Below are 19477 nucleotides of genomic sequence, written 5' to 3' on the forward strand. Positions count from 1 at the left end.
GTATGGAGGGCCTCCCTCGGGAGTTAGCTGGGAACTGCTCCATGATGTGCAGGTTAAATCCTCACCAGTCAGAGGCTGATAGGAAAGATGAGACCACACCTCCACAGACTTGCAAAAACACACACCACAAACAGAGATGAGGGACAACATTCTAGTTAAAAAAACAACCAAAGAAAGGAAGCATCACTTTTTGCTATTTACCAGTGCAGGACAATGGGAAGGAGCTGGGCTTCCTACAAAGAAATGTTTTTTCCGCCATCTTCTCCCAAGGTTGAGTGAAGCCACTACCGTTCCTGGGCCCTGTCAGTCACTGGTCCTTTACCTCCCCTGCCAAGCATGACAATTTATTGACTTTTAATCTAACAAGATTTGACTTTTAATCTAACAAGATAAGAAGTGAAATTTCTCTGGGTTCTTTTAAGACCTTTAAGATGGGCCCCAAATACTGGGATCTCTTTATTCAGAGTTTCAGGGAAGTCCACCACCAGGATACAAAAGGCAAAGCCATACAGTTATTAAGGGCTACATAAGAACTGCCACAGCAAGTCTGAAGAGCCTGGCGTTGGTCTGAAGAGGAATGACCCTCTTCTGGCAGCACTCAGCTGCCAGCAGTAAACTATACCCTTAATTGGTTTAGTGGTGGACTTGGCAATGTTAGGTTAATGGTTGGACTGGATGATCTTAAAGGTCTTTTCCAACCTAAATGATTCGATGATTCTATGACATTGTAAGGTAGAGCTAATGTCCAGACCTCTGAGCATAACAACCTTGCATTTCCCAACTTCTTTTTGAATCCCTCTATACTTCTGTCCTTTGCAACAATTTTGTGGTGAGGAGTTCCACAGCCTCTCAACCTTACACAAATATTAATGTCCTTTTGGTGGTTTCAAAACCGCTACCCAATGAAAATTGAGGACATCCCCCAAAACCATGTTATAAGAAACACTGAACAGTCATTCCCTGTTCACATTTGCCTTGGTGCTAAGGACCTTCATATATGATCCTAGTCATCTCTTCTTCAAGAAGAATAAATCTTAATCTGGCTAATCCTTCCTCATTCGTGAGCTATTATAAAATCACAGCTGAAACAACTCTTACTAGAAATGTCTTCAGGATTTATTCCAACCCATAGACATTCTATACACTCTCCACTACTCATCCAGTCTCCAGATAACACTTCGATGTGTGTATTTTAATTGCCACAATAATGAAACATCTTTTCTGCCATCTACATCCTATAGAAATTGAAGCGGTTTAGCTCAGTTCTTTAAGTACAGCTTTCCTAATCCTGGCTTCAGCGAACTCATGTGAATTCTTCACATGAAAGCTTCAAGAAAATGTTTTCCCCTCCTGTTTCACCATTTTAATACTGGATTAGGTGACCTGTCTAGACAGATGAGAAAATAACAGGGTATTTTGTGTGTACCGAATCCTGATTTAGAAACCACCCTTAATTAGCCAACAACCTTTACCGTATGATCGGCAGGGGAAGGCAATTAAAATCTAGCAAGAGCCTGGGCTTTCCAACCAGGATACGTGCTCCATTGTGAAATGAACAGACAATATAAATATATGAATCCCCACTACACTTTATTTCAGTATCAATTATATACCCTGTTAGGCTCACAAGTAAGACAAGCACATAAACCACAGTCTGTTATGTGCAATGCTCTACCTTCAGCATTTGCCAAGCCACCAGCCAGGGCTTGAACCAGTGAATGTTACTCGGTCCTCTGACACAAAGATAGTTTGGCTTTTTACTTTTTCTTGATTGCCAAAAAAGGGTTGTTTCTTTCTTTTTTTTTTTTTTTTTTTTTTTTTTTTAAATCGCAGGGTAAGAAGTGTGTTAGCTGTCCTACTGTGAATCTCTCTGAGGCTGCAATTTTACTTTGTGTCCATCTAAGAGCACAGGTAGTACAAAACCACAGCTTGACCAACAATAAAATTCCCCCTGCTTCGTCTTGCTTACAGCTTTCCTGTGAGATAGCTAAAAGGCACCAGCTATCCACAATAAAATAAAATTAAAAAAAAAAAATCCAAATACACATCTTCCTTCTGTCTTAAAAACATAGCTTTGATCCTCTTACCTCTTGTGCATCTAAGTGTCTCACTCATGATATTTAATCACTCCTTCTTCCAGACCTGCTCCCTTTTCTGAAGATCTATCGCCATTCTGCCCTTGCTTCCCTAGGTGCCACTACCTTTCATTCATCCCTCTAACTACTGTCCATTTCCTTCATTCAAAAAAAAAAAACCACTTAAAAAAAAAAATTCCCTAAAAAAACCCCTTCTCCCCCCAAAAAAAAACCCTGAGCTCAACTGCTGTTTCCCAGTAGCCAAATATGGGCTCAAGCTGCACCAGGGGAGGTTTAGGTTGGATATTAGGAAAAATTTCTTCACAGAAAGGGTAGTCAAGCATTGGAACAGGCTACCCAGAGAGCTGGTGGAGTCACCATCCCTGGAAGTGTACAAAAAACAGGCAGACGTGGCACTTTGGGACATGGTTTAGTGAGCATGGGGGTTTTGGGTTGATGATTGGAATGATGATCTTAGAGGTCCTTTCCAATCTTAATGATTCCTAGTTTTTACTTTCATTAGAAATGATCCAGCCACCAAGCCAGGAGGCGTGGGGTTGCTACTCTCCCCTTAATTGGTTTAGTGGTGGACTTGGTAATGTTAGGTTAATGGTTGGACTGGATGATCTTAAAGGTTTTTTCCAACCTAAATGATTCGATGATCTTTGCAAAAATATATTTGCTAACATGGGCATCATTCTACCAACCCAGAATCATGGGTTTCCATTCCTGGGGTGTGTACCCTTCAGTCCTAGGAATCCCCCAACCCTTCCTCTCTGTTGATCTTAATTATGCGCCCAGCCCACTGACTGCTCCCAGGGAAACAACTCTTCTCATCTGCACACAGGACCCTTGTTAGCTTTCAGCAGGACTTCACACCAGAGCTATCTTAGCAATAACTTTGAAATAATTTTTAAGATTCTTGCGTTTCATCCTTTTAATAAAGATATATTCTGGATATAATCTCTTTAACACAGAGTGCCTTCTACTTATTTAAATTACAATGGCCCCACAGACAATGGCAACCTAGAAATAGCATGAATGAAAACGTCACGCTAGCCTTCTCTACCTTTAATCCAGCAGCAATAGCAATAAAGTTCAGAGGTACATCCACTTCATGTTTTTTTTTTTTTTTTTCTTGTTTTGCCACTAAAACCTTGCCGGTCACAAGGAAGAAGCCAGAGAATTAAGGCAGTTCACAACTGCCCTCCTTACTAAAACAATACTCTCTGATCAGGCTATTCTTCTAGGACCCTTAAGAAAAAGGTCACCAAGGCTCCGACAATTTAAAAATACAAAACCAAAATAAACAAAAACATTTCTCAAGGAAATCTGCTATTCTTAGCTCACCCAAATACTCTTGTGGTAGTCCTGTCCTAGCTGTGATGACACAAAGGCTTAGGCAAGGCAACGTACTGAAAACAAGGCTTGAATGCTTAAAGGCTTGGCTGGTGGTTGGTTGGGGTTGGTTGGTTTGTTTTTTCCACCAGGAATGGTTCGTTCGTATTAAAAAAAGCAACATCCCTCTCCCTTCAGACTTCATATCACACAGGAGGTTATCCTACACCCATGAGCCATAGCTGTGAGCTCCCGGCGTACCACAGACCACAATCACGGTCATCCCAGGTGGGACTTGTCTCACCCCATTTCATCATTTGGGTGCCCATCTTGAATCTGCTGTCTGCAGGCTTTCAGGTGATGGAGGAGTAATCCATCCTGCTTATCTTTGGCATACATATCTTAGGATGGACAAGCTGAAGGGAAGCTTACAGGCCAGTTTAAACCAATCACCTAACCTTTCTGAGTCCTCTCACATTAGCAGTTTTGCTAAGATCAGGAGTTTGCTTTGGAGTGACCTCACCACCTCCGCTTCCCATGCTTTCATTCATGCTGTGCAGTGGTATCGAAGCAGCCAAACGGCTTCCCTCCTTGTGGATGAAGCTAAACTGGAAGATGCACTCCAGGAGAGCCAAAATGCATCCCAGCCACTAAGGGGCATTCATTGGGCCAGCGTACAGCAAGTCCAACCTGAAGCCTCCGGGGACACGCACGCGCCAGACATGGGGACCTCAGCACTGACTCTTTCACTCAACGTATCACCTCCCATTACCATGAAATACCTACTGGTCTAGAAATAGCTTTTGATGGAGAAAATGAGGTTGAGAGGAACTGCACCTCCAGAAGCAGCAGCCAGTGGCTGCACTTCCACGTGCTATTCTGAGACTCCTGCACGAGTGGACCTGGTTTTCTTTCCTAACCGCACCATTTGCCTGAATTTTTTAGTCCTTCTGTAGAGTGCTGAATTGACATTCTTCACATTAACAAGTGTAACAGCCAGTCTGGAAGGTGAGAAATGCATCATCAACACAAACAAATTCCCTGCTGACCACACAGACCAAGCAGCTGCAGCATAAACCGACCAAAATTTACCAGAATCACTTTATTCCCTCTAGGTTTTTAATTGATGGGAATTAAGCATCATCCTTAATCAGAAACCTAGACAACAATATTGTGTGTGTTTGAAAGGAACTTGGATAAAAACAACAAGACTTCATTTCAGTTGAAAGATTAAATGGAAGCACAAGAAGTAAACACACTACCATTTTATTAAGTACAACTATTCAAGATACTATCAACACCCGAAAGGGCGCTACATACACATGTGTTTATAATGCAGGTTTGTCATCACAGTCAGAAAGTGTTTACAAACAGAGAATACTTGACACCAAAGGATTAATTCAATCTAAGCAGAGACAAAGCGAGATTGAGCAACAAAGAGCAGAAGCTACAAAAATTCAGAACAGAAATACGATGTCTATTTTTAGCAGTGACACTAATAAGCTGTTGAAACACTTTTCACTAAAGACAGAGGGGATATTGCTTGAAGCTTTTAAATCAGGATCCCATCTCTCATAGACATTTACACTCCAGTCCCACCAGAAGACAGGGTTCTGGTGCTGGGAAATCTCCTGCCTATATGATGGAGATGGCCAGGACAGATGTCCAAGATAAAACTTTCTGGCCTTTGCACCTCAGGAATCTACCATGATGCAGAACGGTGTGTCTGTGAGCACGTGCACCATTAGCACAGTGGTGTAGAGACGGAGCACACACGCATGTGGCTTCCAGTGATGCCTAAGGAATGGAAATCAGTCGCACAGACCACCCAGTGCAGGGCATCTCTTGGGCCTCAGAAAACAAACAAACAAACAAAAAAGCTAACAAGCAAACTTTTTGATAGAGTTTCAAAAGCCTTTTTTCAATAGATGTAATAGTCTGTATTATTTCACCAACTGCAGACAGAGGAGTGGTTATCTGAAAGCACTATTAGCAGAGCCCATATGCAAAAGCTCCACAACGAAAACAGAAAGGCAACTTATTTAGCAGATGTAAAGACACTCGGCGTTTAGGCCCTTAACTCATTACACAGCCTAGCAACTACTTGTACTGAGCAACTGCATGGCTGTACAGAGTAACCCTTATCTAAGTAACAGTAATAACAAAATTTTCAATTATCATCTCTAATATGTCTTTTTTTCTAAGCTGAGGGAGAAGTGCTTGGAAGGATTATTCTAATCAGAGCAATTTTATCTCCTTTAACACTTTTCCAGGCTGCAGACTCAGGCTGTCCACTGAGCATGGGTCAGGACAGAGCAGATTGCATCTCTATGAGTAGACACAAAAATGAAGTGGAAGGAGACGTCTGCGCTGGCCCCAGCACTGCCTGTCGCCAGTGCCTCTCATTGCTGTTAGCTGTGGTTCTCTCTGCGGTTCCTGGCACAACAAGCAAGCATTTTGTAACTTCTCCCTCTTTTCCCCTTTCATCAGCCTTCTCAGAAGCAAGCACATTAATCCTTACTGCCTGTTATTTCAAGATGCTCTTTCCAAGCTCTCCAGGCTGTAAACATGTCAAAATGGAAGATATGTCTCTTTTCTCCTTCTCCACATACCCCACCCCCCTTCTTTTTAATCCAGCAGGTTGCACGCCAAACTCGCTCACAATCCTTTTCAGAATCACCATTTATACCAGCACGGGTTAAGTACGGACACCCTTTCAACAGAAGGCAGGAGCATTATTAATTGAACTTAAGTGCTCCACGTCAGTCAGTGAAACAAGCCTGCTGTTAGACACAGCCATTGTACAGTAGCTGTGAAAACACCAACCTGACAAGGTCGTGTTTGCAGCGCAACGGGAGGTTTATTGCATCGGAAGCAGACACACCTGGTTTACTCAACTACCTGGAGAGCTGCAGGAGCAGGATAATGGTCCACAGCCATCTACGTACATACCAGGGCCTGTTCCAAGCTCATAAACCTGTGTCACTGACAGCATACGCACCAGTGAGATCAAGGCTAACTCATGTTACGCCTGCACACGCTGGAAAGCCCCCTCCAGCTGGGCTGAAGCCACCTGGAGAGTGGCGTTTCATCGTCATCCTCAACGCTTGGGCTTTATCCAATTCGGTATTTTAGTCTAAACAGGTTTGCCGGGTAGATATGGGCAGCTGGAACAAGTCACTTAGCCCCAGACCAGTCCCGCTGCCCTCTTCTGCAGGCAGCTGCCAGGCGTGGGCAGGCAGCAGGTCTTGGCAGAGGAGACCTGTTCTGACAGCTCTCAGAACCTGGAAGTGTTGGTCAGAAGCAGCCCCTGAAAGGCTCTACTCCAACCTCCTGCTCCGAGCAGCACCATCGCCAGCATGGTCTCCTTGAATGCAGTGTTTTCCAGCGCTTGAAACAAGCAAGATGGACCCAAAATCCCCTGCTTTTCCCATCAGTGCGACTTCGGCCCCTTGCTCCTCATCACCTCTTCATGTCTGACCGGAGCCAGGAGCCTTGCAGATGGGGCAAGAGGGGACATGTGGGCCCGAGTCAGCAATTCTCTGTGGACCCAAGCAGGTGTTGAGTGGAGCACCTCCATCGTCTCTGCAGCACCCTCCCTACCGCACCCCGCACCATCAATACACCCCATCTATCCCGTGTGCCTCACCGTTGCCCGCCAGCCCGGTGATGGGGAGCTGACTATGCTTATCTTTCTCACCATGGTGGTACAAGGAAGCCAGACAGCTTTTCACAAAAACAAGGCAGCACTCCTGCTGCAGATGAGCAACCCATGCCCTGCCTTATGTTTCTGTAGGCAGAAGCAGAAACAAAGTGGTTTGATTTCCAGAGAGGTGCGGGAATTTATAGGGGTGGCTGTGAGAGAAAAACAAGTTTGAACTGAGGACAAATGCTACCATCCGCTAAAATTTGCCCACGTAAAAACCCAAGCCATCAAACGTGGCTTGAGGCACTGAAAAGGCTGCAGTTCATAGCGTTGATCTTGCATTAGCATCTACAAGCCCCATTTACAAATTACTGACCCACCCCAATGACTGACACACAGTGAATGCAGAGCTGGATCAGACATTAAGGAAGGAAACACGTTAATAACACACCACCTGTACTCTTAGACAGAAGCATGAAAAAAATGCCTCCCATTTTACCCACACGCCAAACCTGCAGCAGCCTTGTGCCCAAAACCTCCTCGGCATCATTTTTTTGAAGGCAGCAGAGACCTTCAGGCTGACTCAACACTCTTCTTCCTCTGGACACATCCCAAAAGAGACAGGGAGAAACCACAGCATTAACCTTTGCCTGTCCAAACTCAGGTCTCCTCCAGCCTGAGAAGATGGCCTTAGCTGGACTGCCTAGCCCCTACTCTTGCAACAAAACACCGCAAGCCTTATCTTCATTTCGCCCCTCATTTCCAGAAATATCACCTCCCCCCATCTCAGGAGAGACAGAGATGTGGCCATAACTAAATTGTTGCCTCTTCCCAAGCTGCGAAGAAGCTGTACTACTTTGATACACACACAACTCCTACTCCTAGTGTGACCGCTGATGGTCTGTGGGACCTTGGGCAAGCCATTTCACCTATCTGTGTCATATAAGGATGACCACCTGGAGCCACCTCCATAAAACTACTCCACTAGTTACGAATGAGAAACAGCCCAAAGCTGCTAGATCTTAAAGCTGAGGCCATCAGACCTTATGCAGGCTCCAACCACTCTGTGGTCCTACACTGCCGGCCTAGAAAAGGAAGCAGAAATGTTTAAGTTCAACAACAACAACAACAAAATGTTCTAGGAAACAGTATTTTTCATAAGTATGATCCAAGACAGCTGTCCCTTCTGCCTCTTCCCACAACACCATCATCCAGGAAAAATGCGGGGGAGACAGAATAACCAAGTGTCATCAAATCTGACATTTTATAATTACTTCTGAATCAGCAAAGATGGTGGAAAAGGCTCCATGATAAGATCTCCTGCTAGCTTAGAGGCACTGGGCACCTCCTTTGCCATCTGATTATCTGAGCAGCTTATCCGAAGCTGCGTTGCAAGAAAAGACATAGCTAGCTAGTGTCCAAATCTCCAAGTGATCAGACCAGCAGCCCATGGAGAGTGGGAAATGTGGACAAAACAACATCTGTGATCATTCAGTCTTCAAGACAAGGAGAGCCAGGAAGCATTGCAACGAGCCACCAGCTCTCGTACCCATCACCCGCAGACTAGTCTCCCTGCTGAGAGATGATTTGCAGAGCTGGCAGGGGAGCGGGATGGGCAGACGAATTCAGACAACAAACCAGCAACGATGGAGCGGGCAGGGAGCAGAGCTGACTTTGCAAATGGGTGCCACAGTTCTGACTTGACCAAGGAACCTGTTGAGGAGCACACAAGCGTCACACGTGATTTATACGCTAGTGAGGCATCCGCTGCTGCAGCCAGTGAACCCCATTGGATAATACTGACTTCAAGCAAAGAAGCAGCGTCGAGACGTTTTGTCTTGTTACACCCATGCCCCTTGCACACTGACAGTCAGTTTGCATCGACTGCAGCAAGTGTTCCAGGAACACACCAAGTGGCTCCCAGAAACGCTTGCCCCAGTAAGCCTCCTCCGCTTTCCAAAGTCACCAAAATTTGCTAACTGGGAAAATCTCTATACTCTTGCATGTTTAGAGGAGATCAAAACAAACAAACAAAAAAAAAATGGGTCACTGGATGGTGCTTTTGATCAGGAAACCACTGCACATTTTTACCACTGTGATCCAACTTGTTTTAATGCCTGCAAATATCCCTTGAGTCAAATGAACTTGTTCAAAGCTGATTCACACCAAGGCTACTTTTTAAATTGGGTAGTTGTTGACAAGTAGAATATATTTAACAAGCCCCAAGCATCTTGGCATGCAGTATAAAGACTTCCTATTATGAGTTAGTTTTTTTTTAAAGCTAACATATGGGCAGAGCAGGTTGTCTGCCACAGGGCACTTCCATACAGTGCTTGGCACTACCAGAACTGCAGGGATATCCAAAAAATAAACCAAAGAATGCCGTGCCAAGAACATAGCAGATGAATCACGCCATTTAAAACTCACTGATAAAATGCACCATTATGTGTTTTTCAAATCCTTCTCATCTGAGGGAAAAGAAAATAAATCAAAATAATTGGCTGGCCTGTGGCTGATTCTCAAGCGCGTTCCCCTGGCTGAAGGGCACTGTGAGAATACAGCAGGCTCAGCCAGCTCCGAGATGCTGGGAAGGGAGCAGGCCATCTTCAACCACTCTTCAAAGGCCCCTCTGACAGCCTGCTGGAATATACCTCAGTCAGCATCTTGATTTGGGGATAAAATTAAGGACTAGATGACTTCCTCCACCATCAGAAGATCCCGTGGAAATGCTAGGAGGTTGTCACCATCCCCAAGTGATTCCCAGAGAAATGGGCTGAGAACAAAGTCAAAGGCCTTCCAGGAACGCACAGCAAGGGCACCCTGTGATGGTTAAGGTGGGTCAGCTATGGTCAGACTGGCTGAGCTTTTGGGACAATCTTGGAGGCCTATGTCTCTTCCTTCCCCTTTTTCTCGCAGCTTTTCTGGTCACACAAAGCTGGTTAGCTCGTCTGCAGCTGAGACAATGACTTCCCTGCACCGTGCGGTCTGGGCTATGGAGCTCCTCCTGCCCACGCAGCTAGTAAGATCAGAGCACTGTAACGCTGCGGTGCATGTGCCAGAGGCTACAGTTTTACATGGGACACACTTGAAAGGAGTTTCACAGCAGCGACAAAAAGCACAGGTTCGGCATGTTCCTTGCACAACAGAGGAGCAAATCCAGTCAATCCTCTGCTCAACAAATCCCCCAAAGACAGAACAAGTATATGCTGTAGCTGGCGTACCAGCATCCCCTTTACTTTGGGAGGTTGCAGAGATAGGTACAGGGGCCCACCTACCTAGAAGGCATCCCACAATATCTACTCCATCACCAGGGACAACTGTCACTGCCAGAACACTCTTCTGCTGCATCAGGAGGAACTGGAGAGAACAGGGACACCAGAGTGGTATTCAACCTGCTGCTGTGAATGGGATATTAACCCTGGGGATAGCAATCGTGATGTAGCCAGAAATTCTAAAACCTGTGGTAGAAATCACTACGTTTCCACATCCTACAGACCATCGGGGACCTATCAACACTGTGAGCTGGCCAGAACCTAAACCTGTACAGCAAGATGCAGTTTGGCTCTGTTAGCCCCAGACAACACAGAAGGTTGATAGCTCAGGAACAGAGCTGTTGAGCTACCGGGGTAAGCAACAACCAGACCCAAAACAGCCTGCCTTTTACTGTGCCTCTACAAGCTTGCTAAGCCCTGGTTGACCCCTTGGTGGGAATCTTCCCCTTATTTCCAGCTCCTTGATCACGTTCAGTATCAGGAGGTATCTGCCACTGCTAAGCTTCTCATGAAAGCAAAGCTTGGTGTTTCAGGACTGTAAAAGGAAGGAGAGACAGACAGTAAACTACAGAAAAAAAGAGGTTACAAACTAAAAACAGTGGCATAATTGATCAGAACAATGCTGCAAACAAGTTTCCTGCAGAACTTGTATTCCGACTGCCAAAAAGAGCTGTACCCTACCCCATCTGCATAACCGTGCGATCTTATCTTCACTACCCTCCTTGTCTCTCCAATTGTTTGGGAATCTTAATTGATAAAACCAGCCTTAATTAAATAGGAAACTTGCCCGTGTTTGCACAACTCAGAACACAATGGGGTCTCAGTCAAATAAACACTGGTGTCCGTATTACATTTGGGAATTCTCTGCGGTTTGGGGTTTTAAATTCATTGCAGCAAGCTTGGGAGCAAAGTTCCAACAGGAATCTTTTCTTCTCCTCCCATCCTGTGTCACAGGAGAGTGAGACAGGGAATGAATCTGCATGCAGAGAGGCTCAGTACTGGTTCCAACTCAATGTGTACATGAGGATCATTTCAGGACACACCATATGAGACACGCTAGCCCAAAAGCAATTATTTTTTCTCACCACTTCTCAGAACCCAGACCTAACAAACCGCCCTGAAATAGCAGCACAACTCTCTAAATAGCATCATTTCTTCTCTCTTTGAAAGCAACAACCACGCTGAATCTTTGATTTTAAGCCATCCCCGAGCAGTTACCACATCTTTACCATTCAAGCCACAGGGAAAATCATTAAATGCAACAGAAACACTAGGGGATGAGAACCAAAATTAGAAGAGCTGAACACCGCACAGATTTACTCCCACAGTAACTGGACTGACTTCAGCCTGGAACAGACTAGACGTGACTCCAGGAAAAGTATGTCTCTCCAGGTGGAGCTGTATTGAGGGGACTTCTCCTGGGCTCGTGCTTTGCTGGAATGTTAAATGCAAACCACATGCTCCAGCTTTAAGACAGCAGACACATAACCAGGGCTGGCTTCAGCACGCTGCGATACACACAGCTTTCTCCATCCTGCTGTCTGCACAGACACGCTCACATATCAGACAAGAGCCCAAGGCAGGGGAATTCGGGTTGGGAAGCATGTCCTTAGATCTCGATGAAGTCTGGGTCATGGCTGGCAGACTGGCTTGCTGAGATTTTTGCCCACTAGAGGTTTTCCTTGAAGAAGATAGGTGTTTTCCCCATGCTGCTTGAGGTGTGAGGTTTTTGCATACGACAGCAAGAAACGTTTCAATACAAAAGCACAGACCTTCTCCTAACTAAACACTGTCTGTAGTCAGGTGGTCTAGAGATATCCAGAGGAAATCGGTGACTGCAACAAAAAACATCTTATACAGGAATGCATCCCTGCTGTAACACAACAGAAGCAATTCACCCTGCTGAGTGATTTTCCTCCTGAGTGTTACGCACACCAAAACCGAGCAGAGAGCAGAAACGGCTCATGGAAGACAAGGAAAAGAAGGGTGGGAAAGGAAAGAGATGAAAACACAACGGTGACACCTTCAGCTTTGTTTCTCGCCTTGTTGCAAGCTTCAAAACAAAGCCCGAGGATCAAATTTTGTGTGGAGACTCCTCCAGTCGACTTCTTGTGCTTTGAGGTTACTAAGTGCCCTGCAAGTGACTGCAACCTGGAGTGCCATGGGATGCACGCTAATGATGGATTATCACTTCTGCAAGGTGCCTTTCATTCCTCCCGACACACTTGAACTCAAAAACATTTCTTCTCCGTGACGATCAAGACATTTACTGAAACAAAGGGAAGTTTACTTTGCATCGCTCCTCTACAGTAAATTGTGTCTCAAACAGCTTCACAGAATTAAGATAAAACACTGCTCAGAAAAACTGAATAGCACAGGCTGAGGAAAAGAAAAAAAAAAGAGAGATTTTAGATCTAAGAGATATTTCACAGAGCAGGAAGACTTGTCTTATGGTAAACACTAGAAACCAGGAACTGGGACACTTGTGATTATTCTGTTCTTCCACAGGCTCTCCATGTGTCTGGGGGTAAAAGAATGACAATCCTACCCATAAGTTGCTAAAAATATAGCACAATTTCAATGTGTTTAGATGGCACCTCATTTTATTCAGCATGTCACGCTTTATCCTTTCAATACTTCAGCTTCACCATATGTAAAACGGCATTCGCACCTAGCTGTGCCAAAAAAGCATTTCAATTAATGCCCTCAAATGAAAAGGAATCGGTGTAAAGTATTAGATACCCACCAGGACCGAGCTATGTGGAAGTCAGACGAGATAACAAGCCAGCAAATTTCAAATCCCTGTTTGCATCCATCCCGTAACTACATGCTGAAATCCATACAGCCTACAGATAGGCTGGCACGTTGGCAAGAAAAATTTATCATTTCTAAATTTAGCAGACACTTCAATTATCTTGCGATGCTTCAAAAGCAACAGAGATATAAAGTGGAGTTTGTAGGACAACCATTTAAACTTAAATGAGAGCTCCGCTCACTAAGCAGCCTTTTCTTAATTCCCTTCCTGTTTGGACAATTTGATCCACTTCTTTTTTTCCACCGCAACCGCAAGGGTCTGTCCTGCAGTGAATGGATGGGCTTTTTTTCTGGGATAACTTCCAGGTTAAAGAGAAAGGATTTACACTTGAATGAAACATAGGCTCTGTATTTGGAAAATTTGTTTTGAAAACTTGGGAAGGAAGCAAAGCCTCCTTCATTTAAAAAGGGACTCAATTAACATTCTCCAACAAGTCTTCCTATCGAAAGCACAGTACTTGCTGGGGGACATGTGATTTGAAACTTGTTCACCTCGCTCACAATGTCCCTTTCTGAAATACAGGCTACTGTTTTTGTGAGACACGAGGATCTTTGCACAGCTTTCCAAAGGACTGCCCGTCACAGTCAAGGCCTTGACTCCAGCCGTAAGAGGTTCTATGCCGTAGGCTCAGGAAACTTAAAATAGTGCCTAAAGACCCTCACGAAGACCTGGAGTGACAGGTTCACTCTGCGAGCACTGTGGATCCCTCTACATGGACAGCTCATCCACGCTCAGCCACAACCGCAAGACGAATCCACCCCAAGAGCTAAGGAGCATCACAAATTTCACCACCTTGTCTTCTTGAAAACATACAGCATTGCATGTCTGGTTTTGGTTTTAGAATGTTTTGTAAAGATGACGCTAATGACCAACCAAGCAGGTGTTCTGCTTCTGATTCATAAGTTACTGGGTGTGGGTTTGATCTGTAGCAGGCAGCGGCCAGACAGGACCACCATAATGGTTATCTTGGTTTTGAAAAACAATCTTGAAAGTGCTGGGCATGTCTAGATATTGCCCACGCAGGACGAGGAAAACAACCTATGCCATTATTTAAAAACAAAAAAACCCAACCTATGCCATTATATAAAAAAGATCACTGACAATTTAATATCCACTTGTATTTCTGAATTCCCTTGTCAACCGCATATGACAGCATTCTTCAACCTTTAATAAGTATAGGTCAAAGTCTAGCCCGACTCAAAGTTGATGATGGATTGAGTATGGGAGTTTACTTCAATACACAGCAGACTGGGATGGGAGATAAAGGTATTATTAGTGTACATTGTTACAGAAAGCATGCAACCTTCACCTCATTTAACACTTTGGGGAGCCCACCTATAACAGAGCACTCTAATTCCTTTCTTCTGGATGCCTCAAATTGAAATCTGACGCAGGCACGCAGCAACAGAAGGGAAGAGTTACCTGCAGCTACCCATCATCAGTGCCTCAGCTAGGAGGGTGGGCTTTCTACGTAGAGAAAACAAGGATGCAGGCTCTCTCCAGAGCCTGTCCCAGTAATTTAGATGCTGAGATGCGAAACACCCTTCGGAAAAAATACGAATTTCCCTGCTGACCACGCTTTTAGTCCAGGCACTAAATCAGGTGTGGATAACTGTAAAAACTCTTCTGCATTCAACAGCTATTCTCTAGTTCATCCAAAATAAAGTGGTGGTTTGGGAGTTTGTCTACACTGAAATGGACCAAAACAGTTACCCTGCAATCTTTTCCCTTCACCCAAAAAAAAAAAGTGATTTAGGGGTTTAGTTCTTTAATAAGATTTTCCACAGGAAAGTCAGCATGCTTTAAACACACCCCACTTTACAGTGGAAGAGTTTCTTCACATGGACAAGTGGCAACTGGATGATCTTAAAGGTCTTTTCCAACCTAAACGATTCTATGATTCTATAAGTGCCTAACTCTTAACCCTTGCTGACCACAAAAACACAGATATCAAGACAGAAAGCATCAGAGAATCCTCCAAACTTCCCATACAAATGAACCACAAGGTACTTTGCACAGCTGGTAAATGAGACACTCGGTGATAAACACACTTAACGGAGTTTACATTTGCTTAAGACACTTAAGAGATCTACTACTGTCTTTTCTGCCTACTACAGACAGATGTTGGACAGCACGACAAGCTGAAGATACTGTTTAGATGAGGTAAGCAGGCTATAAATGAAAAGCCCTAGGCACCTCACCCAAGATACAGGGCCAAAAGTTGGACTCAACTTGAGCCTTGTGTCAAAACCCTCCATCGATCCCAAGGGAATCCACAAAACATTTGGACAGGACATGTTTCACGCAGTCACTTTCCCATTACCTTCAGCTAAAGATCCCCTTGGCAGATGCATCTTTCGTACCCAGAAACGTCCCTTGCGGATACCTTCTCCTGAAAATATAATAGGTGGTGACAACTAGTGAAATGTGCTCATATCCACGTGCCTTTCAATAAATAAGCTAGCTGCTGGGAAAATATAAACACACAGCTGCTACAAGAGTTTGACTTTGTTTTCCTTGTGCCTTTGAAAAGAGCCAACCCACTCCAAAAGCTTTCAAATGGGTAAATGCAGTAACTGCATCTTCTCAGGAAAAAATCAAAAGGGAAGAGTGTTTCTGTAACCAAATAGCCTCTCTCTTCCATGTATGGAACTGGTCACGCCAACCTCCATGCAAGCTTCCTGATCCTGTCCACTCTGCATCTTCTTCACATGCTGGAAACAAGCTCTAGGACCAGGAACCTGCTGGAAAATCCAGGTGTCCCACACACGCATAGGATGCATCTCTCTGTTATATCACATTGGATCTAAAACCAGGGATGAAGTTATTCTGCGTCTTTTATTAAAAGACACCTCTGAAAGGTATTTAACCACTAGAAGAACTGTGCTTTTAAAAGTGGAATTGCCCAGCTAACATGGGCAAAGTCTGAAAGTGTTGCAACTCTCTGCTCTGGGACTCTAATATTAATGTAAACACTACAGACATACAGAGCCCCTGCCACAGAAAGTTCCTGGAAATGAAGTGATGGGGACGCAGGACCATATTTACACCGCTGCTCCACCGTGCAGCTTCTTGTGTCCATTTGTCACCAAGTGCATCTTCCCCTCCCTGCTCCAAAGCAGATTAAGCCTAATATACTTATGTAGTTGTGAAGTGTACTGCCTATTATCCAATTAGACAGCTAACGAGATCTGAGTAACAGCACGTAGGCACAGATAAACGTTGGCTGATATCTGGTACAGATTAGACACGTTCTTTATTTTTCCAGCTCTTGCAGAAAAAGGGTTGGGATTCGTTCAAAGGCTGCTCTGAAGACTGGATTCAGGTAATCGTTTAATTTTGTTTGGAACCCATAAACACATCACATTTGTTTCCTCTTGATCTCCTGGAGCTGTCATATGGCAACTGTCCCATTATAAAAGTCCTAATAAATCTGGCGTGGCTTGCACATTCAAACTTTCAGTGTGGACAGGGGCAGATCTCATCACCTTTAAGGTCCCTTCTAGCTTCAGAAAATCTATGGAACAATAAAGGATCTATGCATCAGCAGGAAAAAAATGTATGCCTGTAGAGAAGTGATAAGGATATTCAGAAATGCAATCTTGACTAGCTCTGACACTGTTCCACATGACATTCCCATAAGATCCAGCTAAGAAAACATGAACTAGATGTAATCACCATAAAATGGCTGCTTGACAACATAGTTCCCGGAGCGTAATTATCAAGGGTTTGCTATCTAATTGGGAGGGCACTGGAAAGCGGGTCCAGCCAGGCACAAGAGCTGTGCAATATTTTCATTACCGATTTGGATGATAGACTGGAATGTATGGCCATAAACCCAACAGATGATTCAGCTGGGAGGATTTGCAAGCAGTATGGTGTGCAGGTTTAGATTTCCAAATGATCTTGATGCACTGGTCCAACATCAACAAGAGGAAATACTTAAGAAAGTACAAATGCAAAAATGGGGAGCAACTTCCTATACAGCAAGACTCCAGAAGAGGCTCTGGCATTTTAGAGGGCCAAGGTACATCTGCGAGGTTCTACAATGTCCCACAGCTGCATAAAGGCAAACCTCAGCCTGCAGTGATGATCCGTGGAAAGCACTGAGCTATACCTTGCAAAGTTTTGCCCTTAGCTGATCGCTGCTGTGCAGCTAATATGCTCTTTATAAAAGCAGACTGGAGAGAATCTTGTGGAGAACAAAAAAATTAGAAAACACCAGGTATGAGATTAAGCTGGATCCATTTAAGCCAGACATGTTCCTAAGAACAGACTGGACCAGGCAAGAAGGCAGGCCACAGCCTGAAGAAAGCCTCCTTCTTTCCTTCTTCCTACATCCAGCAGGAAAAGTTCAGAATTTAGCTCTTCCAAGTTTAACGCTCTGGCTTTAGTCTCTGTTTAAAAGCAAGCTAATGGCCATCAGTGTGGATGGAAAGAACAAGAGTCCATGGGTTTGGAGCAGGAGGTTGGACAAGAGAGCTCCAGATGTCCTATGCAACCTAAATGACTCTTCAGTTCTAAAATTCATTATGAAGAAACACTGAACAAGGGATTTTGCCCAGTAGCCTACAGCACTCTACACCTGTTCAGTGATAACAAGTATTTTAGACTCAAAAGCTGTTAATAAAATACCTTCCACATGACTAAAGATCCTGTATCTGTAATTAAGGGAGAAAAAGAGTAAGAAAGAAGACACTAGGGCTTTCACTGCTATTTGAAACAGAACAAGAGAAACTGGAGACTCACATTATACAAGTTACCATACAAAAGCTCTGCAAGAAAACTGAGGAATTCAAAGAAGGTACGTACTGATAGTTCAAACAAACAAAATCAAGACTGCCCCTCCCTACCTGCTCTTCCCACCGCAATAAACATGAGTCGACGCCAAGAGGTGTTCCAGACCTGTCCAGACCAGCCTTCATTTTGGTGTTAGCTTCTTCCGTTGTCTCAGGACAAAGGCTCTCTGTATGTAGACATACCTTTCATACACACTTCCTACTCTCTCCCACTGAAAGGTATAAGAGGTGTTAATAAATCTAGAGAAAATGCCTGCAACAATATACACAGACAATTTTTTTCTTTTTTTTTTTTCCTCCAAAAATAAAGTGAAGCACTCCACAAAGTAAAGCACTTAGATACAGTTACAACGAAACTGCCACCTTCCTCTGAGAATCCTGTAAAATGAACCACCTAACACCTGACAAAACAGAAACAGCTATGGTGTGCAAGAAGGTCAATGACTGCAAACTACAGTGTTTTGTGTAACGTGGGTATCTGTCCACCTGGAAGCAGCAAGACCCAAATTCACTTCACGCAGATGGACAAGCAGCCCTCAGATATCTGCCTCTGTCACAGGACAGCCACTTGGAATCATTTTCCTAAATTTATAACAACCAAACAACAGTCACCTTCAAGCAAATGCCTAATCGTTCCTTTAATGCTGGCTGGCATGTTACCCAGTTTACCTTCCTAAGTAATGTTTCTAACGCTCATCAGCTACATTTTCTGTCATGCTTTATGTTTGAGTACTACTCTCCTCTTAGAATAATCTTCACAGCCACACTTCACCAGCTTCAGAAATGCATGAATAACTGCATCCTTCACACAAACAGGTAAGTACGTACAAAATCAGATGCACGGAGCGTAACCACTGCAGGGAGGGAGAGTAGAAGGTCACTCGTGAACTGCAGCTGGGCAGTCACATCAGGAAAGCAAAATTGCCCAAGTTGCAATCGAGGTAGTCATGGGGAAAGCCTTGGTGAGAGCAGCTGGCAAGGACCTTCACCTCACAAGGCAGAGGCACTACTCTGGAACAGTCGGTGAAGACCAACAGTACGTTCCTGTGGAAAAGATGGCACTTGAGGCAGAAGAGCATGTGCCCTGTTTTTATAGTGGGGAAAGAGCCAAAGCCATGATGAAACCTTCCACGACAAAACACTTTATCCGTGCTGCTGTCAGAAAAAAAAGAAACGCATCCATCATACCCCAAAGTCTACATATGAGAGTCATAAAATTGTGTGTCTCGGCTCAGCACAGGTAGGTGCCAGAGGGAGCACTGCAGGCAAGTTTTAGGCCCTGCAGCTCAAGAAAGACATGGCCCCGACACTCCCAAAGTCTGCTGCAGAGGACTGAACAGCTCGCTCTCTACAGTAACAAAAGGGCAAGAGGGCAGCAATTTTCAACTGCAGCACAAGAAATCAAAGTCAGAAACTAGGAAAATCTTGCTAATGCTAAGAACAATGAAGGACTTTAAAGGATTACCCAGGGAGGATGGGGAAAGTCCATCACTGGAGGCTTTTAACAACTGTGTTGGACAAACATCTGCTGG

Source organism: Pelecanus crispus, chromosome 4, assembly GCF_030463565.1.
Source record: "Pelecanus crispus isolate bPelCri1 chromosome 4, bPelCri1.pri, whole genome shotgun sequence".
In the NCBI taxonomy this organism is placed as follows: Eukaryota; Metazoa; Chordata; class Aves; order Pelecaniformes; family Pelecanidae; genus Pelecanus; species Pelecanus crispus.